Genomic DNA, 27,034 nt, shown 5'->3' with positions numbered 1-27,034 from the left:
TATACATACATAATACAATAATAAAATCCTGTTCATTTGGGGGATAAATGTAAGAAAGAATATTTATAGATACATTCTCCTAGCTTTCTTGTCCTGCTTTGTTTAATTATGGATGTCGTCAAGAGCCGGTAGAAGTCATGCAGTTTAATTGTATCTCAGAAGCTTAACTAAAGATGAGCATAAAAGTGTTATAAAAGTGTCATGGCAGGCCAAGAGAATCCATAGGTGTTCACAATAGAAGTGCAGCAATGAGGGGGGTCTTTTAAATATTGCATACATATTTTATGCTTCTTTATCTTGCTTCCTTCAGAAAACCCTTTGGCTTAGAATTCAAGTTTATATTATGTTAAATGTGGTTAATAGAAATGAGCAAATCTGACAAAATTAATATTCAGCAGATTCGCTTGAATTCGGACATTTGCATCAAATTTATCCAACTTGAATCAAGTGAGCTACGATTGCCCTTAAATTTCTTTTTTTGTTCTGCAAAGAGGTCTTCAAACCCTAAAAAAAATGGATACGCCCCATTCCGTTCAAGCGCAGGTCTTATCTCCAATCTTCTCTGATGCTTCCAGCACCAGCGAAGGCTCAAGGCATATTCTAACATCAGGAGATAAGCTGCTTCATAAAGCCCCCTTCTCACATAGCGAGATCGCTAAAGCGTCACCGATTTTGTGACTCAACAGTGATATCGCTAGCGATCTCGCTACATATGACACATACCTGCAACCGGCCCCCCCCGCTGGATATCGCTGATCGCCCTCGAACATCCTGGGCCATTTTTCCCTCATTGGCGTCCCGCTGGCGCCAACTAGCGACGCATGGACGCAGGCGGAAGTAGTCATCATCATCGCTGCTGTTTGACAGGCAAGAGTGACATCCAACAGGCTGCTGCTTCGCTGGTGAGATCTGCCTGCTTGGCAGCTCACTAGTGACCATTAAGCAATGCACCAGCGATCCTGACCAAGATGTATCATTGTCGGGATCGCTGGTGCATCACTAAATGTAACGGGACCCCAAGACACACCGGCAAAAAAGAGCTATTCGGCACAATCAGAGCTCCTCAATTAAAAGATTCAGGACACACCACATGACTTCATGGATCTTGTGGTGCACAACTTCATGAAAAGCAATCATATTAAATGTCTCAAAAGAGGTTTAAAAAGTGGCGCTCACTCCAATAAAAAAAATTCCCTTTATTTATCAAATCACTAAAAGCTTGTTCAAATGAGGAAGCTGTTAGTACTTGAGCCCTGAAGAAGTGTTGCTACGTGCGAAACAGCAGTCAGTCAATCTCTTTGCTACCTGCTTCCTCCTTTGATCATGCCTATGTTGTTTTTCATAATGAAGGGAATTTTTTAAATTATGGTCAGTGCCACTTTTTCAACCTTTTGAAACATTTACAAGAGTGTAGAGGTGAGCGGCGCTGGAGCAGAGCTGTTGCCTCAGAACGTCAGCAGAGGACCAGAACGACAGGGACAGGTGAGGGACCTAGATGACAATGATAATTTATTGTTAATTATTAAGCTCTTCCCAACGTATATGAAGAATTCAGCAAAATGACCTGATTGCTGCCCGTTCTACTAGATTTACGTCGATTGAATTTTCACAAAATCAGATTCCTTAGAATTGAGGAATATTTCAAAAATTCAAAAGAATCTGTTATTGAAAATGAAATGTAAACGAGACCTTAAATTCAGTTTTATGGCTCATTCAGATCTATGAATTCTTCACATATGAGAAAATTGGACTGATTATTCTGGCCAGAGTCATCTGATTTTCTTGTATTTGGAGAAAATTTTTAAAAAAAAAAATTCTCCACCGTCTCCATTTTGACTGTTCATGAATATCGGACCACACTCGGATATCATCCAAGTATGGTTCAAATTTTTCACTGACCCATCGATTTGCAATCTCAACTTTGGTAATTTTTTATTGATACTTTCATAAATGAGAAGCTGAAGATAGGAGTTACACTATCGCACCCTTGAATCTGTCTGGTAATATCTAATTAATCCTTCCAATGGTATTACCCTGGTTAACCCTCTAATAAGGAAATATGGTAGTTTTCAGTCAAACAGTCTATGAAAAGTGCTATTAAAACGACATGAAGTTTATAGACAAACATAAAATAATATTGTATTCTTTGGAACGGATGTCATAGATCACCGCAGCATCATTGTGACAGACTTTTCAATAGTACATGCCACAGTTCACTGAAGCAACCAGCCACACCGATTGAAAATGACAACACCACAAAGTACACCACTTATCTGAAGACAGTATCTCATAACCGCTGGCAAAAGCTCCGTGAAAAAAATAATATAGAGTAAACTGCTACAGACATCACTAGTTACAAATGATCGGGATAAGTGCTGAGCATACGTTACAACTGCCGGGACTGTATGGTTACGTAAAATCCTTCTCTATGCCTCTACTAGGTCAATAAAAGCTAGAACATCATACAACTCTTCATTCAGATGGATGCACTAAACTGATAAAATTCATCGTGTCTGTCTTTAATAGACTAGAACATAGAGCAATAATATGGTATGGGACTTCAAGGTCAGCACTAGTACCAGGAAAACCTATGAAGATACTAGTGAATCCTTGGAACTCTTTCAATCTCAAGGACATGGGCATGGGTCCTGTATTCCAATTAAGAATTACGCAAGTTTTAGATCCCATCATGGTCTATGATACTGGCTATGTGTTATTTTTCAAATGATGAGGTGAATCATCAAAACTTCTAGTCCAGAAGAGCAGATCTGGACCAGAATGGACAGGTAGCACTGGAGCAGCAGGACAGGGAAGTGGGCTGAAGAGGAGATGCAGTCAAGATCTAGTCTAGCTTGAACAGTAATGACTGGAATGGAAGACTTGGATAAGCAATGGTTTATGACACATCTAGTCCAGAAGAGCAGATCTAGAGCATAATGGACAGGTAGCACTGGAGTAGCAAAATGGAGCAGTGGGCTGAGGAAGAGATAAGGTGAAGATGTAGTTTGACTGGTATGGAAGCGTTGAATGAGCGATGGTTGATGATGCATCCAGTTCAGAAAAGCAGATCTAGAGCAGAATGGACAGCTAGCACTGGAGCATCAAAGACAGAGAACTGACCTGAAGAGAAGAGGAGTTGAATATGTAGTAAAGCTGGAACAGTAATATGCTATTGCAGAGTTTGATAAGCATTGGTTTATGACGCATATAGTCCAGTATAGCATATCTAGAGCAGAATGAACAGGTAGTACTGGAAAAGCAGGAAGGAGGAGTGGGCTGAAGAGGAGATGCAGTGAAGATGTCATAAAGCTGGAACAGTAATTAGTATAGCAGAGTTGGCTAGGCGATGGTTGATGACGCATCTAGACAAGAAGAGAAGATCTCAAGCAGAATGCACAGGTAGCACTGGAGCAGCAGGACGGAGTAGTGGGCTGAAAAGGAATTGCAGAGAAGATATAGTACAGCTGGAATAGTAGATGAATAAGTGATGATTGATGACCCATAGCAGCAACATATATTAAGAGACTCGTTACTCAACCTAAGTGATCAGATAATTTAATGTCATCCACACTAGTAGTATGCAGGACCAGCAGTGGACACTGTCTGAACATGCCACTGAGGCACAGCACACTTAACCCTATATGTGCTCAGGTCTGACAACCCTTGCCCTACCTTTTCATGACACGGAATGTTTAATGATCTAGTGATCTTAAACCAAGATTATTGGTCCACCTGACCTAGTAACCTTACTTTACTCTGTAATTGATGAAGGTCTGATGTAAGACTGAAACTTTTTGCTTACTAAAGTGTGGACACATTAAATTATCTGATCATTTAAGTTGAGTGCGGAGTCTCTTAATATATGTTAATGGTGTGGGAACCTACTCTGACACCTACTAAAGCAGTGCACATGCTTATCTATTCAACTATAGCAGAAACAGTGATGGCTGATGAAGCAGAACTATTATATATTATATAGCAGAGTTGTTACCACAATAGAGCAGAGTTGGTGATACAATGTAGTTGAGTTAAAAACGCTATGTAGTAGAGATGGTAATATGATGCAGCAAAATTGCACAGAAAAATACAGTAGTAGTGTTGGATCCACAATATAAAAGGATGTTACAGCAATGGCTTATCTGTTGTGAATTCTCTTGCTCGGAGTTCTGAGCCGAAGCTCCCTCTGCTCCCTCTGGTGGTTGCTGATAGTAGTGGAGCTGACCATATGGATGGAAGTTCCCCACCTGACGAAAATAATTGGAAACCTGGGATTACTGGCTGGGAGCATATAATTGAGCTGGCTGCTCTTGGAGTTTGCTGGCGATTTCCTCAGTGTGCATTTGGAGCCCTTTTGTCCCCTGCCTGATCTGCATGGTTCAGCTAAATATTCTTTTGCTAATCCTTTGCATCTAATCTGGTTGTGTTTTTGCTTTCTGTTTTGCTGCTAGGGTTCAGTATGCTCCCTGCTGGGGGCAGCGCTGGGCCCTACTTCAGATGTGGCAGCTAGTGTTGAGCATTCCGATACCCGATATTTGCAGTATCAGCCGATATTCGCGGTATCGGAATTACGATACTGAGTTTCGATAATTTTTGCATATCAAATACCAGAATCGGAAGTTCCCATAATGCTATGAGCCAGTTTGATTTGATTCAGCCAATGATGAGGAATCCTCAGAAGTGTGGGCACATCCTGTTAGGCATGTAGGCATGTTAACTAATGGAAGGGCTGTGATTGGCTGCTGAAATGTTGTCATGATGCACTATAAAAGCCGCCGCCATTTAGGGTTCACTCTCCTGTGAATTCAGGTAGGGACAGGCTGCTGTTCAAGACTTTGAGGGACAGTTAGAGATAGCGATTTGCTATATAATAGTGTGCTTTACCCAGGCTACATTATCAACCACTGTAGCTTTCTTTTGCCTTGCAGCGCTGTTCACAGCTGTCTGCAAGGTCTATGTTAGTGCAGCTCACGCTGTGTAGTGTGTCCTGCAGCCACCTCTGGTTGTAGGCTGCTCAGCGTGCGTCACTGCCTCATACATATTTATTTTTGTTTTATTGCTGCTCATTTTTCATTAATTCTCTTATTAGTGTGCATCCATCCGCATCCATCTACATTGGTTGCAAACACTATGTAGAAGTAGACAGCGGAGACTTTCTGCAGCCTTTCAGTGCTAGCACCAGTTCTCTGCACTGTTCACGGCTGTCTGTGAGGTCTCTGTGTGTGAGTGCAGCTCACGCTGTAGTGTGTTCTGCAGCCACCTCTGGTTGTAGTCCCACTCAGCGTGCGTCACTGCCTCATACATTATTCTTTTTTGCTGTAGTGCTGCTTATTTTTCCAGAATTTCCCTATTAGTGTGCTTCCATCTGTATCCAGCTAGATTGGTTGCAAACACTATATAGGAGTAGATAGAGGAGCCTTTTTTCTGACTTGTGCCCTGCAGCCCCAGCCAGATAAGTATTAGCCAATTTTTTGGAGCCTCATCTATTGCATTGTAGGTTACCTTCCTGCATTGTAATAGCTCCAAAAAGTTTGTGATACTATCGCTTTCACATCTTTGGTCACATCCTTTGTTTTTTGGCAAAAAAAAAAAAACGTAAATAAAAGTTCACCAAACACTTCACTTGACAGTTGTGTAGGCCACATTAGCTCATATTAAAGTGTAGTCCACACACTTTATAAAATTAGTGTTTCTTATACCTGTTAGCAGCTGTTCAGGAATAAGCACACTAAGGCCCCCCTTTGTACTTTTCTGCCTATCTTTATCAGTCTACCAAGATGAAGAAGGCAGGGAGTAAGGCACGTGGTCGTGGGGTTTCAGCAGGGAGAGGACGTGGGGATTCTGTGCCTGCTGCGGGCACCAGTGACTCAGCATCCCCCAGTTTTACCAGGGAACAGTCCTTTATGCACAGTTTTGTAGGACCTCGCCGTACCCCACTGCTGCAGGATGAACAAATTGAAACCGTTGTCAGATGGATGGCAGCTAAGGCATCGACTTCAATTACTTCCACATCCTCTCAGGGCCAGAGCACTGAGAGCAACCATCTGTCTCTTCACCACCTGCCAAATTGCCCAGGCAGTCAGAAAGCCCTGGACAGGAGCCATCTCTACTTCTGTTCTCTGAATCTCTTGGCTTGGAAACAGGGGGCCAGCCAAGCAGCATTCTAGAATGTGAAGAAGAGGTAGTATGCAGTGATGCGCAACTGCTTTGTCCCTCTGAATCTGAAGAGGCGGGTGGGCCAGTGCCTATGGTCAGCACACCTCAGTACGCATCAGATGATAAGACTCAGGTGCCACTTTCTGGTGCGTACTGTGCTGGCGAGACTACCCAGGAGAAGCAGATGTTTGAAGAGGGGAATGTAGATGATGAGGTCCTTGACCCATCATGGTGTGAGGAACAGGAAGGTGGTGGGAGCAGCTCTGAGGAAGAGATTCCCCGAACGGCCAAAACTGGAGGGAGAGGGAGGGGGCAGACTTGGTTGCCTGTAGCCTCCACTTCGGCACCAGTTAGGAGCATTCCTCTTCCAAAACAGGCGCTCCCAGGACTTGCAGTGCATGGTCCTTTTTTGACACAGTTGCAGATGGCATTTGCTTTGTCAAATTTCAAGCTGTGTAACCAGAAAGTCAAAAGAGGGAAAAGTGTCAGCAACCTGAATACCACAAATATGTGGAAACATGTGGGGACCAACCATGTAGTGGAGTTACAAAGACACACTGAAGACGTAGGCCAACCTACAGCACCACCTACCACCTCTTCAGCTCGTGCTGTAGCCTCTTCCTCCAGCTCACACAGCTGGTTTGGCTTCCTCACAGGATCGCCATGGAAGAACCTCTGGCAAGGTTGTCCAGAGACCCAGTAACATTCCACCCACAGCACCACGTTCCCTGTCATCCTCACACTCCCTGGCCACTCTACAGCCATCGGTAGCACAGGCATGGGAGAAAAGGTGGCCATACTCGGCAAACCATCCCTGAGCACAGGCTCTAAATGCTGGCTTTGCAAAACTACTGGCCCTTGAAATGCTTTAATTCAGGCTAGTGGAGATCGACACCTTCCGTAACTTCATGGCATTGGCAGTCCCACAATACACCGTGCCCAGCCGCTTTCATTTCAGCAGGCAAGTTGTCCCTGCCCTGCAAAAGCATGTGGATGGAAAAATTAAACATGCGCTACTAAACGCCGTCAGTAGCAAGGTCCACCTGACCACCGATGCGTTGACCAGTAACCATGGACAGGGATGATACCTGTCCCTCACTGCCCATTGGGTCAATGATGTGGAGCCGGGTACAGACCTGGAGAGTGGCACTGTACGTGTTCTGCCAACTCCAAGGATTGCAGGAATCCAAGTCTGTACACATTGACTCCTCCTCATACTCCAGTTCCTCAGAATCAGCGCTGCAGGAACAGTCATGGTCTACCTCCACAAGGACCCGTGAATGCTTACCTTTTACGACCGATATGAGCACGGCCGTGGCCAAACGTCAACAGGCCATACTGAAATAATTTCTTTGGGGAATCGAAGCCACACAGCGCAGGAGCTCTGGAATGCCATCAAGCAGGAGAGCGACGTGTGGTTTGTGCCAGCGAATCTCCAGCCAGGCTTGGTAGTGTGTGACAATGGCCGAAATCTGGTGGCAGCTCTGGACCTAGGCAAACTCACTTACATCACATGTCTGGCACATGTGCTCAACTTGGTCGTGCAGAGCTTTCTGAGGGACTATCCAGATCTTGCTGCACAAGGTCTGCATAGAGTGCGCTCACTTGCGGCGTTCCAGCATGACAAGATCGCGCATTGCAGCTCAGCAGCGCCGAATCCACCTTCTGGAACATCGCATCATATATGACCTACCCACCAGGTGGAATTCAATGTTACATATGTTGGAGCGGTTGTGTGAGCAGCAGGCAGCAGTAATGGAGTACCAGCTGCATCAGGCGCAAACAAGTCTCACTGCACGACGGTACCACTTCACCACCACTGAGTGGGCCTCTATGAAGGACATCTGCGACGTTTTGCATGCCTTCGATGATTCCACGTGGATGGCGAGTGCAGATGATGCACTATTCAGCATGACTGTCCCCCTTATCTGCCTGCTTCAAAAAACACTGCAAGCACTAAGGGAGGAGGATGAGGAGTCACAAATGCCATCTGCTTCTGGACAGTCTGTGCAACGTGGTTCCTCACAAAGGCCTAGGCAGGGGGCACTTTGTGAGGAGGATGAGGAGGAGTCAATGGAGGAGGAAGACATCTGTCCAGAGGAGGGAGGTACACAATGCTGTAGTAGTCAGTATGTAGAGCGAGGGTAGGGTGATGCAGAGCAGGCAGAGATCACGCCTCAAGCAGGGGACAGCGTTTCTTGGGCAGTTGGGAGTCTGCAGCACATGGTTGATTTCATGCTGCAGTGCCTGAGAAATGACCGGCGCATCGCCCACATTATCAACACGGCTGATTATTGGGTATACACCCTCCTAGATCCTCGCTACTGGGACAACTTACAAAGCCTCATAACACCGTTGAACCAGGAGCGTAAAATGCGGGAGTACCAAGACACACTGGTGCATTCCATCATGTTCTCCATTCCACCTGAGAGCAGTGCTGCTAGTGATTTACAAAGCAGCTCTGTGCGTTGAGGCAGTGGAGGAAGCTCTGCACAAAGAGGGAGCAGAGGCAGCGCCTCAGCACAAGGTAAGACCACTATGGCCCAAATGTGACAAAGTTTTGTGTGCCCGCCACAAATGTCTACACCATCACAGACGGCTCCAGTCAGCAGGAGGCAACGTTTCCGTCAGATGGTGACAGACTACATGTCTTTCCCTGTCAGTGTACTCCCAGATGGCTCTTCCCCCTTCAAGTTTTGGGTCTCTAAGGCCGGTTTCACATTAGCGCTTTTTAAGCGCACGCACGGCCGGGGGTAGCTCCGCCCCCGAGCTGGCTCTCTGCCCGGCGTGCCTGCCCCTTGCTTGTAGCGCCGCCTACTAGCGGACAGCTGCGCCTGCGATCGGCGCACCCCATCTTTAGCATAGGGTGCGCAGATCGTGCGCAGGCCGTGCGCTAGTTGCGCTTTGACCTGCGCTGCGCACTTTTGACGGTGCGCCGTGCGCGCCAAAATCCGAAAAGTTTGATTTTGGCGCGCACGGCGCACCGTCAAAAGTGCGCAGCGCAGGTCAAAGCGCAACTAGCGCACGGCCTGCGCACGATCTGCGCACCCTATGCTAAAGATAGGGTGCGCCGATCGCAGGCGCCGCTGTCCGCTAGTAGGCGGCGCTACAAGCAAGGGGCGGGCACGCCGGGCAGAGAGCCGGCTCGGGGGCGGAGCTACCCCCGGCCGTGCGTGCGCGCGCTTAAAAAGCGCTAATGTGAAACCGGCCTAAGCGGGATACATGGCCAGAGGTCAGCCAGTATGCATTGGAGGTGCTGGCTTGCCCTGCTACCAGTGTATTATCGGAACGCGTCTTTAGTGCTGCAGGTGGTGTACTAACAGACCGTCGCATGCGACTATCCTCCGATAACGTTGACTAGCTTACTCTCCTGAAAATGAACAAGGCCTGGATCTCTCTGGAATTTGCCAGTCCTCTTCCAGAATAAATAATTGGTTGGCAACAGTATCCAGGTCTCCTGTTGTGTTCATGTTTCTACCACCTGAACTGTAATCCCTGGGCTCCAACACCGCCAGTTGTTGCTCAGAAGTGCCATCTGCACAGAAAAAAAAAAAAAACACTAGCTCCTGTGTTAGTGGGGTTCAGTAACACCAGCTGCTCTCCTGCTGTGTGTCCGGCAACATCTCCTGCTCCCTCCACATTCAAACTACATCAGATTTTTAAACTTGCTACTAGTAGGCCTCAGCCTACTCCATGATTGATCCTGGGCTCCAACACTGCCAGTTGCTGCTCAGAAGTGTCTTTGGCACTGGTACTCCCTCCTGCCCAGCCTGGTTCCAGCTGTTTCCGGGTAGTGTCAACGTCACTTTGCCACCAATACGTTGTCCTGTCGTGTTGCGGTTGGGTTAGCCGACTCTATGGTGCCTGCAGTTTAGGTGCTTCCTATGTGGACTGTGGGTTCTGGCAATAAAGGCTGGCTCCGTAGTGCCAATAAGACAATCACCCCCTGTAGGACTGTGGGTTTCGGTAACTGCGGCCGGTTCGCGGCCTTGCAACTTTGTTTTTCATGGGTACCTTCTGCGACCCATCCGGGTTCCAGCACCGCCAGCTGGTTCTCGGCAGTGCCTTTTGCTTAGGTGCCTCCTTCTCGGTATCAGAGTTCCAGCAACGTCTGCTGGGCCTTGGTAGTGCTTTCTAGCACAGGTACCACCTGCTTAGTAACCAGGTTCCAGTACCGTCAGCTGGTCCTCGGTAGTGCCATTGGCTCTTGTTCCTTCTGCTACCCATCCGTGTTCCAGTACCGTCAGCTGGTTCTCGGTAGTTACTCAGCCTTCTTCTACCTTCTGCTACATTTCCAATTTCAAACTTTTTGAAATGGTTTTTGGTAATCACTCTGGATCTCCCTGACGATGACCCTGAAGACCACCCCAAAGAAGACCAAAAATATGACCCTGAAGAAGATGATCAAGAGAACAAAGAACATTAAGACAACCACCAAGATACAGAACAACAAGAGACAGAAGACCAAAAAGCAGAAGACCAAAAAGCAGAACAAAAGATATCTAAATTATAAGCAGAAGATGACTAAGCAGTGTATGGGGGTGAGTCTGTTCCTCCTCGTGGTGCCCCTGGAAAATGCCTGCTACTGCAGGCCAAACTGAAAGAGGACAAATCCTGTTGTAAATCTTTTGTGACAGGCAGAACGACTGTTGTAATCTTCAAACTTTTATATATAACTACAGGAATACCTGTCACAAATAAGAATATGATGAAGAAGAAAAATAGGAAGAAGATGAACTAGAATATGAATAATAATAATAGTTAAATAAGAAGAATAAGAAGAATGTAAAAAATAAAGAATAAGAAGAAGGTGAAGAAGAAGATGAATAAGGTGAAGAAGTTGATGAAAGAGATGCTGCTGCGGATCATGAAGGAGAAAGTGTGGGAGAAGTAAAAAAGAAGGTGAAGAGCATGGAAGTAGTGAAACATACATATCTGACAAAATATAAAAAAGGTTAACAGTCAATATCTTTGTAACTCCGAAAGTCTTAAAAAAAAAAAAAAAAATTAATTCCTGCTATTCCATTTGACTGGGCTAAACCTCTATGCCTTTAATGTCTAACCCCAATACATTCTACATTATTATTAGTTGTTTTTCTTCATGTAGAATTAACCTAAAAGGAAAGAAAGGGTTTATTTTAATTCCGATATTTCTGTCCCATTGACTTGCATTGGTTTCTGGTATCGGAATCGGCAATATCCGATACTTTTTGGGTATCGGTCCGATCCAATCCGATATCTCACGATATCGGATGGTATCGCTCACACTAGTGGCAGCTTGTTCAGTCCCCTGTTATGTTAGTATCTTTTTGCTTGCTGCCAGTTTATTCCAGAGTGCTGATCTAGCGGGAGTGAGCTCGTGTGATCTCAGGTTTGTTTGTATATCAGTAGTGTTGGACTTTTTCAGGGTTTTTGTGCGTGATTGCAGACAGTATCTTTTCTATCCTGTCCTGTCTAGACAGCTTGGGCCCCAACGTTTGCTCAGTCTGTTCTCTGCCTGTGTTTGTGTCTCATCTTGTCTCACTGACAATATATGTTTGGGGGCTGTCTATTCCTTTGGGGATCTGCTCCGGGGCAGATTACATTTCATCTTTCTGTCTTTAGGCTTAGTATACCTCCGGCTGTGACGAGGCGTCTAGGGCATCATAGGAATGCTCCACAGCTACTACTAGTTGTGCAGATAGGATCAGGGGTCTGCAATCCACTTAGTTACCAACCTCTCTGGTCTTCTGGTGGCCTAGCTTGTTCCTGCCATCCTCCTCGGTGACCCATTCATAACACTTATCTAAGAGAGCTAGAACCAAGTAATAGTAGAGTTGAGGTAAAGAGGTGTTTTGCAGCACCAAGTATTGGCAGTGCTACAGGTACTCGAATACTCAGGTGATCTGCAGCCTGATATGGGTTAAGTAACTCTGCACAATTGTACCATAGGTGCACAATGGGTTAGCATAGTCATCTGCCATGGAGAGCAGGAGATACAACCAGATGAGGAAGATAAGTAGTCTACACTTGAACCAGAACAGGTAAGCACCGTATTCAAGTGACATACTTGGCTACTGTGGTCTATCGGTTACACCCTCTGTTCGACTCAAATGAGTGCCCCAGCAGTGAGACACTCTCCTTTATATAGGACATAAATTGTAATTCCTGCCAGCCCTATTTAACCACACAGATGATGTTGTATGAAATCTTATGGGAAACTCGACACAAAAGTGTTTACACGTTCAAACTCCACGTGTAGAAGGACCATTATATGCAAATACTAATAACGTTTCTAGAGAAAGATGTAGAACATACTTAAAGTTGGCATTTTACATCGAACTGGAAAAAGTCAACCATGATATTATATCAAGATAGCAAGCAATGCAAAAGAAAGTATAAAGGTCTTTTGTTGGGCTTCATTCAATAAAAACTTGTTCTGAAACTGCTTCGACTTCTACCCTGTTCAATAAATAGAGATGCACAGCAAAGCGGAGACGTATGTTTAGCTTCCTGGGTAATAATTAAAATAAATTAATTCTTTGAAGAAAAACAACTTTATTTTAGATTTTGATTCAAGAAAGGAAATGTCAGCAGTAGTCGTAGAACTTTTCAAAACACAGTTCCTTCAAGGGGCAGGGTGAGGAAGGCAGAGTAGGTGAGCTCATAGGTTGACATTGAAAAGAGAAATCCAACTTGGGTGCAAGAAACTATAATTTGTGCCAGTGTAAGGTCCCTTCGGAGGGCAATGTAAAATTTTGGAAAACTTGGTTGAATCCAAGTTTCCCAGAGAGTAAGACAATTTTTGCCTTAAAGAAGACCTCCTCCCATCAAGGTTTTTATTGTCTTACTATATTGCAGTCATCATATTATACAGCACTGTGTACTTACAATTGCTCCTTTTGTCTTTCTACCCAGCTAGTTCTTCTCTTTTCTTTTCTCTATGCAGAAATGTGAAGCAGTGAGTAGTAATACTCACCTGAACTGGTTGTGCAGCATCAGGCACAACACTTGAATGCAAGGAAAACCTTTCCGATGGCTGCAGCTATGCCCTCTGATTTTGGAGGATAAGAGTCCAGATTCGAACAAACGGATCACGTGAAAGAATGTATTCAAAGGGCTCCAATACAGCAAGATGGAATGCATCTAGATTCTAGATAAAACTTCCTTATTTAAGCTACGCATTTCCGAGCTGCTCCAGCTCCTTCTTCAGGCAATTTTTCGGGACTTCTTATGCTGAACAATTTTTTTTTAAATTTTTTTTTTTTTTTAACAGGAATTAAGACAAATCCTTAGGAAGTAAATTGCAAAGTTTCAGAACTTTTTATGCTGAGCATTTGTTTGTTTTTTTCAACAAAATAAAAGTTTAGTTGCAGTTTATAAACTAAACTTTGTTTTGATACCTTTCAGATTACATATTCCTATATCATGCGGTTCCAAAAATACCTAAGTACTTGGACAGCGATGATTAATATCATATCTGAAGGATTGTATGGAGGCAGCACTTAACTTTCTGATAGAACCAAACAAATGAGAACTTAAAATAATTTTTTGACCTAAATACTACATCTTGCCATTACATACTCCACTGTGAGAATGGTTAATTGGTTGCGAATCTGTTCTCTATGAATCATACTGTATTTAGATTCTGAGCAGAGGATAGAGTTGTCACCTAGCCAGTATTTTACAGACAGGGAATGAAAAGTGGATCTGAAATGTATTGAATAGCTGCTGCACTATTAGGTCTGAGTTTTCCCAAAAAGATGGATAAATTGTGTATATAATAAAGAAAATGACTTTAGAGGAAAGGTGACATCTACCATGGTTGCACGTAGAGTTAGTGTGTATAACTCAAGTCTGAAAAGTGCAGATAAAGCAGAATGAGAAAGTCTGAAATAATGTAGAAGTCCAACGTAAATTCCATCTACACTCGGGTCCAGTGTCAGCAGCCAGGCTCACCTGGCATTAGGGTTGCAATACTATGAAGAGGACGACATACCTTGTGTACGACTAGAAACAAGTTTATAAATTGCATTGGAATGTTGAAAATGAACATTTTTTTTGTCATTTGGTCCCTTATGGGTTCAGCAATATGGTGGCAGCTGGGCGAAATTCTTATTTTTATTATTTATTACGTGGTGTAGTGACCACTGTGTCCGCTAGGGGGCGCTGTGTGGATGTCCGAGGAGAGAGGATGAATGGCAGAGTCATGAATGACCATTATGTATCTCAAGGTGGGTGGCCTTGAGATGGAGACTGATGTGTGTGTTGATCAGCACTGATACTGCTGACATGTTGTGTCAATGTGTCAGGGAGAAGTCTCCAGGTAACTGGGGAGACGGGCAGTCCCAGTTACCTACAAACCCACCCAGGGGATGTGTTTAAGAACGCTGTTGCAAAGTGTGTCTGAAGGGTTCAAGGACCTGTGATGAGGTCATAGCCATGTGACCCGGTGGGTGTGGCTACGGACCATATAAGGTGGCCAGGGTAGGTCACATGAGGTGAATGCTGGGACCTGGTTGGTCCGTTTGGAAGGTCTTGCTGGGAGATGTGTCTGCCTCCCTGAAGTGCCTGTGTGTAGTGGCTGCATGTGTCTACGAGTCCCCAGAGGAGGGAATGGACATCTGCAGCATGGAGACACAGTCATGAGGTAGAACCCTGATGGGTGAGATAACTATGAGGCTGAAGAGCCTGCGTATGGAACAGTGTATAACCTGTGTGACCACAGGGAGGACATAGCTGAACTCTGTCATGGACACTATGCTGAGTAAGTGAACGTTATGTTATGCTGTGGGTTCATGCTGCACAATAAACCAGATGGACTATAATTGCTTTATGGAAAACCCATGCCGGATCTGGTTTTGTGGCGGCAAAGCGAGTATCCCCTACCCAAATGACAGCGCTACCTCACAATTATAAAAGGCCAACAAAATCTTAAAAAACCCACTATTATACTCAACTGTCCGGCTTCTCCGCTACTCACCACCACCATGTATCTTTGCATTGGCAGCTCTTAAATCCCAAACATGTCTGTTGCTAGGTCCGAAGCTTCCGGGTTTGCTAGGTTTGGAAGGATTCTGCACATGAGGTTCTTGATATCATGGCAAGAGCTGAAACCTTCTTGGGTGCATAAGCAGAACTCTCGAGGAACTAGTAAACAAGAAAGCTTTGGCCTACTGACCAATGCGCTGGAGAATTTAGAACCAAGGATGCCAATCTGAAGATGTGAACAGGACTGGACTGGTGATGGTCAGTATTTAAATATTAAAGTCATTATGTTCTGGAGTATAATAAGGGACATTTATGTCACAGAGAATAACTGCTTCACAAGTCAGCGCGAAAAGGCAAATTCAAATTTTGCTTGATCTTCACAACTGTATGTGCAACTGCTTCAATCACATAGGATCCCATGGAGACGAAGACCACCACGAAGATGATCTGTGTGGAAACTTCCAATTTTTGGTTTCTCTTTACCCTGAATCGTGGTAACCATAGTTTATGTCCTGTGTTTTCTCACCTTCCCAGGTAGATTCTCCTCCAATGACACTGGGGAGGAGACCATTTTGGCATCCAACTCTGCTCAGTTGATAATTTTATATATTAAATTATTTTCCCTTTACTAGAACTTAAAACTCTACATCTCTAGCAGGGAAGGAAGAAACTCTAAGAGTGAGCCATAGGCTTCACTGGTCTGTGAGAGAATATATTCTGCCTAAAAATCTAAATAAAATCATTTTTCTTTAGAGCCATAATGTATAAGATGTACTGATCTACACTAGTGTGCAAAAGTTTAAGGTAGTTATGGAAAAAATTCTGCAAAGGAAGAAGGCTTTCAAAAGAAGAAGTGGAAATATTTTTATTAATTAAATGCAAACTGAGTGAACAAAAAATAAATTTAAATCAAATCAATATTCGATGTGACCGCCCGTTGTCTTTAAACACCATCAATTCTTTTACGTACATTTGCACACAAGTTTTGAAGCATCTCAGTTGAAACGCGTAATGTTGCTTGCAAAGACCCTCCTCAATGCTTCACTTTTAGGTAACAGTCACACAACTGGTTTCTCTCCATCTGAGAATTATGGTTAAATTATGCTAATTAGCCTGTGATCAGAGTGGTATTCGATTTTCATGGAAACAGAGAGAAAAAAAGGTTTCTCCAACTTCTCCTTTCAGTTAGTACATGAAGATCAGACCACACTCAAATTTCATCCAAGTGTGGTCCAATTTTTTTTTTTTTTTTTTTTTTTTTACAGATCCATAAAATTGAAATTTGATCCTTAGAGGAAAATCGGACATGTGCACAGCCCCGTAGAATATCATGGGTGCGAGTGCTATCTGCCAACATCACTGATAGCACTTGTCTGATTTATACAGTCATGTGCTCCAGCCCTTACTTACAGACACTCATTACTGTACCGCTCTCTAGCTATTATTAGTCAGATTCCTGCGTCTGCTCTGCAGGAATCCAGACCCTTACATTCTGCGGTCTCTTGCTCTTTATCCACCGCAGAGGAGATTGCCTTGCAGCAAATCTCTCCAGGGGCTAAGTCCCTCTGTCCTCCTACTGAGCATGCTCATGAGACGGTTTCCCTTTGGAGATCGGGAGTCATGTGCTCAGGTCCTGCTCCAGATCTCATTGGTCCATCTCGGACCATCTCGGAGATCTGGAAGCTTCCGGAAGGTCCCGGCTGCTATAAAAAGCACGCATGGCTGTTCTGCCATGCGCTAGTATAGACTATACTACTATTTGTGAATGGTGACGGATGTATGATTCTGGTGACTGACTTATTATGAAACCCCTTCCCTCTGATATTATGCATCTGGTTAGAGAATAAGTTCAGCAGTCAGCACCAGTCTGTGGCAAGCCTTAGGCCACTGTGCACACCGCACCTCTGTGCTAGCGTCCAACATAACGCCTGCTTTGTAGCTGTGTCGTCCAGCAGCAGTGTCCTGTGCCGCGCTGCAGCCCTTCCTGGCGTTCGCGGTAGCGATGCCGCACACACGGTAGGTCTAGATGGACACAGCCCCTCTGTCTTAGTTCCTGCTTCTGTGACTTTATACCGTGTGTGCATTTACCTGAGGCCTGTGACTCTAACAGGCTCAGCCTTTTTGTATGTTTTTGTTGCGGTGCCTGTGTGTGTGAACAGAGCCTGCTCTGTGCACTTCGGGTGAAGTTGAACCCGTGCGCATTATACCGCCATATTGGTCGTCTGCCATTGCTCAGCAGGGGCTGTAACACCTACTGCACGGTGGACCCCGAGCGGCGAACGCACTTTATTTTTATTTAGTGCGTTCTGCCATTCCTAACACTAGCCTTAAGCAAGCAAACTGTCCAGAGCATCTGCTGCGATTTTTCGCACCACAGTTCTTATGTTTTCATGACTAATTGAGTCACCTGGACTTGTTTCTGTGTTGAAAGTTTGGTTTTTGTCTTCAATTTTTTCATAGAGACCACTTTTGGCCGGACTTCTCCAAACAGTAGATGGCAGAGATGAGTCCTGAGGTCCTAGAGAATGCTATGTGTTATGAATGGGTCACTGAGGAGGATGGCAAGAACAGGCTAAGCCACCAGAAGACCAGAGAGGTTGGTAACTAAGTGGATTGCAGACCCCTGATCCTATCCGCACAACTAGCAGTAGCCGTGGAGCATTCCTACGATGCTCTAGATGCCTCGTCACAGCCGGAGGACTAACTAAGCCTAAACACAGAAAGATTAAATTTAAACTGCCCTGGAGCAGATCCCCAAAGGAATAGACAGCCCCCAAACATATACTGTATTGTCGGTGACGAGATGAGACACAAACACAGGCAGAGAACAGACTGAACAAATGGTGGGGCCCAAGCTGTCTAGACAGGACAGGATAGAAAAGATACTGTCTGCAATCACGCACAAAACCCTGAAAAAGTCCAACACTACTGATATACAAAAAAAAAAAAACTGAGATCACACGATCTCACCCTCGCTAGATCAGCACTCTGCTGTAAACCGGCAGCAAGCAAAAAGATACTAACATAACAGGGGACTGAACAAGCTGCGACATATGAAGCAGAGTCCTGTGCTGCCCTCGGCAGGGAGCATGCTGAACCCTAGCATCAAGACAGAAAGCAAAAAAAAAAAAAAAAAAAAAAAAAAAAAAAAAAAAAAAAAAAAAAGACGACAACCAGGACACAACCAGATTAGATGCAAAGGATTAGCAAAAGAATCACTTAGTTGAACCATGCAGATCAGGCAGGGGACAAAATAGTTCCAAATGCACACTGAGGAAATCACCTGCAACCTTCAAGAGCAGCCAGCTCAATTATATGCTCCCAGCCAGTAAACCCAGGTTTCCAATTATCGTCGTCAGGTGGGGAACTTCCATCCACCTGACCAGTTCCACTACTCTCAGCAACCACCAAAGGGAGCAGAGAGAGCTTCGGCTCAGAACTCCAAGCAAGAGATTTCACAACAGCTAGGGCTGTCTGGGTTCAGGATACTGATGACGGTCCTATAAAAGCAATCCAACCATTCCTAAAGATAACCGACTGCTTCAGTATTTTCCAGTAACATAATGGTTAATAGGGGGACAGCGCTTGGCTGGAGATTAGTTATGAGCCTAAATCCATAAGTCCATGAAACACCAGGATTATCCGTACAAGAGCAGCTTTTATTGTCAGTTATTATTATTTGTGCCCTTATTATCATTATGCTATAAATATGCTGTGACTATAATGCAGACCCGAGAAGGTCCATGTTGCAACACAGCATAACAGAAACCTCAGCTGCTGCAGAACATCAGAATGTACTTATGTGTTATTTCTAATATTTTTAAATTCAGAGCATTGGTACAATACATTAGAAAAATGTTTATAATATACTTATTACTATTGTCTTTATTTTGCTTTTTATTTATTTATTTATTTTTTTTTTAAAAGGTGTTCCTTAGTGCCCAGGAAAAGCAATACAGGGTAATTTGCTTGCAAATCTAACTGGAAAAATTTCCGTAACTTCTAAAAGAGTTGATCTATCATCCTGAAATTTGGACTGTACATACCTTGGTTCATGAAAAAACTGATGTTTTCAAGCAGGTGTTGAAAATGTCCACCTTTCACATTCAAGCACAACTGTCCACTCTGTTCCATATTATTGAATGGATACCGGAGAACGTTTGGGGTCATAGCCGGAACTTCTTGCTGTATATTCTCTTGGAGTACCTGTAATGTATGGGAGTGGTTACAATTGTTAAATTTGGAGGACATGTTCGTTCATCCTCCATCACGCCAATCCGGTAATGTTCCTGCACGTTCCAGCTCATTCACCAATGACAGAATATACGGTTTGGATGGCGGATTTTGACCTCCAAAGGCTTCTTTAGAAACTCACCTTGGCCCTTCTTTAAGGATTCAGTTTCCAGGTAAGTTTTCACAACAGAAACATGCTCTTCCAAACTGTATTCGTACATTGTTAACAAACGCAGAAGGAATTTGGCAAGAGTGAAATGCAAGCACCACACACAAGCTACCGACAACTAGAAAGGCGTTTAGCAACTCAATCTCATAGTGGAGACAACCAGCGGGGTGACAAGTCACAGAGACCACTCAGGGCGAGGATGTTTCTCTTCGTTTTCGCCGAGGTTCATTGTGCTCTCACTTCTCATGAACCAAAGGATGTACAGTCCCAATTTCAGTATGGTCCACCATAGTCAATAGTAAGTGCATTGGAGAACATCTCTAAGGTTGGTCAACAAGATCGCTAAATCAGATAACCTCCTTAAAAGAACATCCAGGCTGGATCATAAATTTGAAAAATGGTATAGAATTAATATAAAGTATGCTTGTAGAGTGAAGAGGACATCTTGAAAAATGTGTACTCCTATTCCACGTGATTTTTTATTCTCGTAATATGCTATTGTGTGTGTACATAAGAAAAAAAATAATCTTTGGCCATTACGTGGTTTGTACCTGCATTTTGCAGTTTTCTTCTTTGCAGGCTCTAGCTGTAATTTTCAGTTTTCTCTGAGCTAGTGGTGATGATGATTCCCATACAAAACACATGAGAAAATCTAGCTCTCCTTCCTCCATGTCGCTCATGCTCTTACGCACCAGCAGAATTGAGGATATCATATAATATTACTGTTAGACCATGCTGCTGTGCAAAAAGGAATAGTTCCACGTGTGCTAATGCTTCAAGTAGCTTTTATTAACGCGTTTCAGGTATGTATCGAACCATTTCTCAATACTGAACTGTTTTTGTAGGGCAACACGGTGGCTCAGTGGTTAGCACTGTTGTGTTACAATGCTGGGGTCTTGGGATCAAATCCCACCAAATATAACATTACAAGGATGTTCTCCCCGTATTTGCATGGGTTTCCTCCCACATTACAAAGACATACCGATAGGGAATTTAGATTGTGAACCCCAATGGGGACAGTGATGATGTCTATAAAGCGCTGCGGAATATGATGGCACTACCTAAAAAACACTAATTAAATATTAACCTGAAACACATTAATAAAAGGTACTTTAAGTATTGCCACACCTTTTTCACAGCAGCGCAGGCTGCCGGAATGTCTACCTACTCTTTCTCAATTTACATACAAAATAATATCCTCTTTTTACCTGCAGATGTGACTGCAGCAGCTGAACAACTTTTGTGCATTTACTGGACTTGTGACATACAAAAACCAATCCCGGTATTCCTCAATTTACATTATTACCCTATGTGAGCATTTTTCTTTTATAAAACAGTACTGAGCAGTGTAGCTGTGAGTCCAGGACTGGAGTTATATTAATACTTAGTAAGAAGCACCAACTCCATCTGCCTCCCTCTCAATCTGCTCCACCCTCCTCTACATTTTTTAATAGGCAGCTGTAATGTGATCTCTCAGTGTTTTGACAAAGTTGGATTTTAGCTGGGTTTTTTCTAAGTGAATGAGGCAGAGGGTAGGATAGAAATGGCTCATAACTTGAGAAAGTAGCTTATTTCCTTTATAAGGCTACTTTCACACTTGCTTTTTTTTGCAGCATGTTTTTCGCGCAAAAAAAGCATGGAAAAAACGCATACAAATGCTGCGTTTTTTTCCAAGCATTTTTATGCACATGCATGAAAAAAACGCAGCGTTTAATGCGTTTGTATGCGTTTTTAGTGCGTTTTTACCGCGTTTGCGTTTTTTCCAATATTATTTGGCCTCACCAAAAACATCAAGATAGGGTTAGGATTAACACTAACCCAAACCATGACTTTACTAACCCTAACTCCTAACCCTAACCATAAAGCCTACTAACCCTAACTAACCCTAACCCTTAACCAAACCCTACTAACCCAAACCCTAACCATAAACCCCCTTAACTAACCCTAACTCTAACCCCTAATTTCCATTGTCTAACCAATGGTCAACAAAAAAACGCATGCACAAAAAAGCGCATACATGCGCATGCCAATGTGCACGTATGCGCACCCATAGACTTACAATGGGTGACTTGCAGTAAAAAAGCGCATTGCGCGCATGCGTTTTTTTGAGGCAAGTTGGACGCCCAAAAAATGCAACAGGATGCATTTTGTGCGCCCGAGCGCACACCACAAAAAAACGCATGCGCATAAAAACGCATACAAGCGCATGTGTATGCGCACATAAGCACATCCCATGCAAAATACAGCGCAAAAAAACGCAAGTGTGAAACCAGCCTAAGACAAATTACAAGGTTTCCTTAAATTCACTTGTATTTTAATGAGTTTTTGGAAGTGACAGTGCTCTCTTAAGAGAATTAATCTGAAAAAATAATAATTAAGTATTACTAATATCTATATATATAAAATAAATCTGTATAAATCCCAATAACCTGAAAAAGTCATCTTATGAGATTAGTAAAGTGTCAAATGAAGACGTTTCACCTGCACTTTAGTCAAAAAATGTCTTGAAATGTTTAACTGCAAAAGAAATAATATTTAAAAATAAAGCCGCCCAAACTCCCCTCCTCATACAGAAAATGTCACGGTAATTACAGGGAATTTCACTATTAAAACCTGAAGCAATAATTGCCGGGTGCATTATTTCAGCACTTACAGTTGTTAGGTGAGTGACTGACATAAGACATCAAATGTGAGATTTTTGAAAGAATGGGATTTTTTTTTTTTTTTTAAATGCAAAATGATTCGATGGTAATTTTCTTCCATAAAGGATTTATTTATTTGTGGTCTAGACAATTGCTTCTGACAGCTGGAAACTGATAAGACAATGATATTACAGAAATTCTCAAGTCAGTTAAAATCTGAGACTGATTCATTCTTTCCTGGCACAAAATATTAAAAAAAAGTTACCTAGGTTAGATTATTAAAGTCACATTTTTGATATATTCATTTCTAACTTTTTTTTTCCTGTGCAGCCTAGTTCATAATGGAGCAGTGATGGTGCCGTACCTCCTAATCAGCCCTTATTATGGTGGTATTAACCCACAAAATGGGACACAAATGTGTCCCAAAGTGGATGCTTCCAGAAGTTTAGAAGCTGTTGCCAGTCAAAATGTGGATGTAAATATTCAATAAATGGAGACTAAAATTTCAGGAGAACCAACAACCAGTGCTAACTGTGGAGAAACCCTTAGGTGCTACAACCAATAGGTGCCATTTACAACACTGGTGTCTCCTAACGTGATAAAGGTGTCATTGGACCCTAGAGGCCTCAGGGAACTATTCATAATACTGGAGTCTTCAAACATGACATTTGGTTCTCTTCATGTCACTATGGTCAAGGCCAGTGGTCCCCAACCTTTCTGACCTTGAGAGCCACATTCAGCTTAGAGAGAGGGTCACGAGCCACATCCAGCTCCCACCCCCTTCAAAAGTAGTGTCAACTAAAGCCCCCATTACAGGTATAATGATAACCAAAGCTTTTCCACAGAAAACACTCCAAAGCAGTACACTGAGATCCAGGGGTTCCCATAATACCCCCATTCAGTATTCTCCCATCAAGGACTCCTAACACACTGTCACATCCAGCTTTGAGTACCTCCTCGAACAGGTAGTACCATCCTCCAGCGTTCCATACCTAAAACATTTCTAGACCCCTAAGACCAGTAAATGTGCATCCAGATCTGCTCTTCTGTGCAGAGTTACTTACACAATTCACCATTTTGCAATGTACTCTTTATTCCTGTTTGGGGACCTAATGCACCAAGCTGGCAGACAGTTGTGAGCCACAATTTATGGAACCGCGAGCCACATGTGGCTCCTGAGCTACAGGTTGGGGACCCCTGGTCTAGGCGTTTCTCCTAAATCATCTTCTTCTACCTATCAACACTAAGAAAAAAGAGGGAACCTCTAGAACTCCTTGAAGAGTTTGCAAATCCTCCAGCTCCCTCAACATCCTATTGACTCTTACTGTAAAGAATTACTCATATTGGTTTTATGAGCAGAGTATAGAAGAGGCATCTAGAGGGCATTGAATAGATGGTTAGAGGCACTGAAGAGATTTGGTTGTGCATGGAAGTGTCACAAAGTTACTATGGCTTGAATAACAAGCAAAGCTAATGGGAACAGAAATGTTCAGAATTGGATTGACTTATTGCTGGAAAGGCTGCTATAGCTACCCCCCTACATGGGTGAAACATCAGTATATCGACAAAAGAGCATGCTTTACCTGAAATTTCAGAAGTAGTCCCAGTGACCCCATTTCAAGGAGACCGCTGATGGCTATAGAGACTAGTAGGACTAGCAAGGATCCTCAGGTCTACCATTAGTTCAAATTTAGTAATTTTCAAAGCAGCCACTAGCAACCAAGTTATCCTATTACAGTAGTAAAACACAAGGAAACTAGAGGCAACGAGAGAAGGAACACCCTACTGAAGACCTTATACTGCTGGCATGTGCTATATTGCTACATTTTCCATATGTTGAGGTTTGATGCAATTGTTTAAGGTGTGACTAATGCCCCTCTATGCACTTGTGTGAGAAGGTTTAAAGTAACAGTGTTGATGCGGGACACAGAAGAGTTAACAGCCGCAGATGACAGGAGGTTTGGGGAGTAGGAAGAGAGCTACTTCCAGGTTAGAAGAGTCAACAATTAGTAATGAATTGAAGACAAGCCAGCCACATGGAGTTGGACAGACTAGGCCACATATTGGGTGTGCACAAGGAAGAGATTTTCTGAGTTAGCAAGCCCTGTAACTATTCTGGATAAAATCGAAATCTGGATCTTAATATGGCCAAAACATCCTGGATCCTTGAAGGAGAACTGGAACAGACAAGGAAGGAGACTCTAGTTATAAGAACTACAGTTTAAATCCAGAAGTATAAATGCAGATTGTGAGACCCAAGGCAGCTAGAGAAGAGTGGGGCAGAAGCCAGATCTGGAACAATAGAAATAAAAGGCTAGGCTGATCATATCGGACCATGGGTATTACTGCAGGCAAGAGCTGTAGAAAAGAAAATAATATGAAAATGGAGCATTCAATGCCGCCGCATGTGACCGTTATGCCTCTCTGTGTAAGACAGAAGATGTGAAAACCAAGCTTTGTACCTGGCACCTAATGTACATATGCATCACCAGTTCCAACCGTGAAGGTCACTATTTTTTTTTATAAAATGGGCTGAATCCTTTCTTGGCAATGAACAACATCTGGGGTTCCGGTGTCATCTGTGGGTTTATGGCCAGAGTGGATACATCTACAGCAAACAGCATCACACACAAAAGGAACCCACACACAAAGGTCGAGACAAAACACTTCGGCTTGTGCAAACCTTACACACCCATAAAGTCCGGTCTGCCATATTAATAATCACTAAGGATACATATACAAGGGATCCAAAAAAAGCTACAGATTTAGATGCAAACCCTCAGCACTTGCAATATACTACTCACATTTCATTACAGATTTGTGTAGAAATTTATTGCAAATTGGATTCCTCTACATTGAAAAGGTAAAATTACGCGGTAAAAAAAAAAAAAAAAAAAAAAAAAGCGAAAAAGAAGCAAAGAGACATCTCAATAGTTAAAAACCACAAAATAAAGTGTGGATTTTAAAAAGAGTTAAAAAGAGTGCCAAGGGTCAATTTCCATATGGAAAATTTTGGCAGCATGTGAATAATGGTTTGTTCAAATCTCATCCACTTGGCTGACGCAGATTTTTTTTAATTTGTGGATCTCCATACTCTTAGTGATCACTAAAAGTTTATCAGTAAAATAAAACATAAAATTCAATGAAGTCTTAAAAAAAAAAAATATTTAAGTTGCGTAAAAAAATAATAGCGCAATAAGAAAAAAATAAAAATTAAAAATGCAAACATATAAACAATATACAAATGTAATAAAACATTATAAAATATAAAAATTTATAACCTCCCCCCCCCCCAAAAAAAAAAAATGCTTTCTTTAACACTCAAAAGGAAGTCGAATTTGGCTTAATCTTATACAAGCAATTGCATAAAATATGCGGAATATATCGCGTAGACGCCGATGTCTTCATATTGTGCTGTCTGATTATTACAAAACATTAATAAATTCCATATCATTTTCCGCTCTTGGCATCTTTCCAGCTCTCTAAAGTGATGAACCTTCTATTCTGACAGGATGAAAAATGCAATAGACTAAACTTTACCAGCATGAATTCTAGCACAGATTAAGTCGAAGGTGCAGCGAGGCGGCAGAGTATAAAAACGAGTGTTAGTTCTGCTGCAGTCACTCGCCTTGTCAGAGAACGATATGATTAAATGTGTCAGTCTGCTGCCATGTCTGCTTTTGGAATTACCTAGGTACTTCGTGTAATCCTCGAAATGTGCATTAGAGCGGAGATACTGTGCTGTGTAGTTTTGGGCTTAATGTAGAGAACCGGGTGAAGAATAAAGACATCTCTCTTATCTACTAGAGTTCATAGTTACAGAAAGTACTAGCTGGATCCCGTTTGGTCCGACCAAGTGGGAGCAGAGACTTATGCATCACAAGGTGCAAGGACCAACTCCAGGTTTTCATAGGCCCCAGGCGAAAGAATCTCAGTGTGCCCCTTTAACACATACCACTATACATGATGCATAGATATGGCAGTAAAATATAGGAATAACAGTGACAAAGATTTCACTTACTCCTTTCATTACATGAGTTAAATCTATTGTAAATTCTACAAAAGCTCAGAAAATGGTAAATCTTCGCAGCACACAGTATATGGGCCAGGGTTTTCAAAAGTCTGCAGTCACAGAGTGACGCAGGCTCATCTTCTTACACTGGACTGTTTAGTCCTCCATACAGTATTATGGGCACTATATAGTCATCCATACAGTATTATGGGCATCACATATTCTTCCATATAGCATTTTGAGCACCACAGAGTCCTCCATACAGTATTATAGGCACCATGTTACGGGCTGGCTGAACACACCAAATAACAGAGAAGGTATAAGGTGCGTTCACAGCCTGGAGTCCACTGTGTAGAGATGTTAACTGCTGCTAGACTATGACGGACAGAATATAACAGATGGTAGCTGGAAACCGGCGGGGAACCACTGACCCAGTGCGTGCGAGAACGTCCTCTGTTACTCCACAGAGTTCACCCTAGCCGGCGTGTAAAGCGTGCCCTGTTATGCGTCACAGGGTGCGACCAAGTAAAGCTTACTGCCTTGAGCAGGTACAAGATCTACCCTGGCGGATGCCACTAACCAGCATAAGCTTAGCACTGGAAAGCGCACCTAACTGTGCACAGCGCTGCTCTGATAGACCCTGCGGTACCAGCGGTATAGGCTCCATGTGGTAACTGACACCCTCAGGCACTAATTGACAAGAGAAGCAGAGTGCACTGCGGCACTAAGCAGTGCCAGTACTCGGTGCTGACTCTACGCTGGATCCCTAACTCACATGCGTATCAAAGGGAGGTAGTATTTAATGACTCATTCACCAGATTCAGACATCCATCATCATACACACCACTATAGCCA

General features: G+C 43.2%; 1 long non-coding RNA gene across 4 annotated transcripts in view; it reads right to left on the bottom strand.

Moving 5' to 3' along the window:
* LOC141096333 (uncharacterized) overlaps window positions 1-27,034 on the bottom strand; it is a 272,072-nt gene that overhangs the window by 218,070 nt on the left and 26,968 nt on the right. For all 4 annotated transcript variants that reach the window (XR_012233668.1, XR_012233667.1, XR_012233670.1 and 1 more), the window contains exon 2: window positions 19,170-19,329. This is a non-coding gene — a long non-coding RNA (uncharacterized lncRNA). The remainder of the gene's footprint in view (window positions 1-19,169; window positions 19,330-27,034) is intronic.

The sequence above is a fragment of the Dendrobates tinctorius genome, unplaced genomic scaffold (genome assembly GCF_039654945.1).
Source record: "Dendrobates tinctorius isolate UK_male_01 unplaced genomic scaffold, ASM3965494v1 ptg000009l, whole genome shotgun sequence".
NCBI classification, from domain to species: domain Eukaryota; kingdom Metazoa; phylum Chordata; class Amphibia; order Anura; family Dendrobatidae; genus Dendrobates; species Dendrobates tinctorius.
The sequence above is the reverse complement of the archived record's forward strand: the minus strand, read 5'-3'. Positions and strand labels throughout refer to the sequence as shown.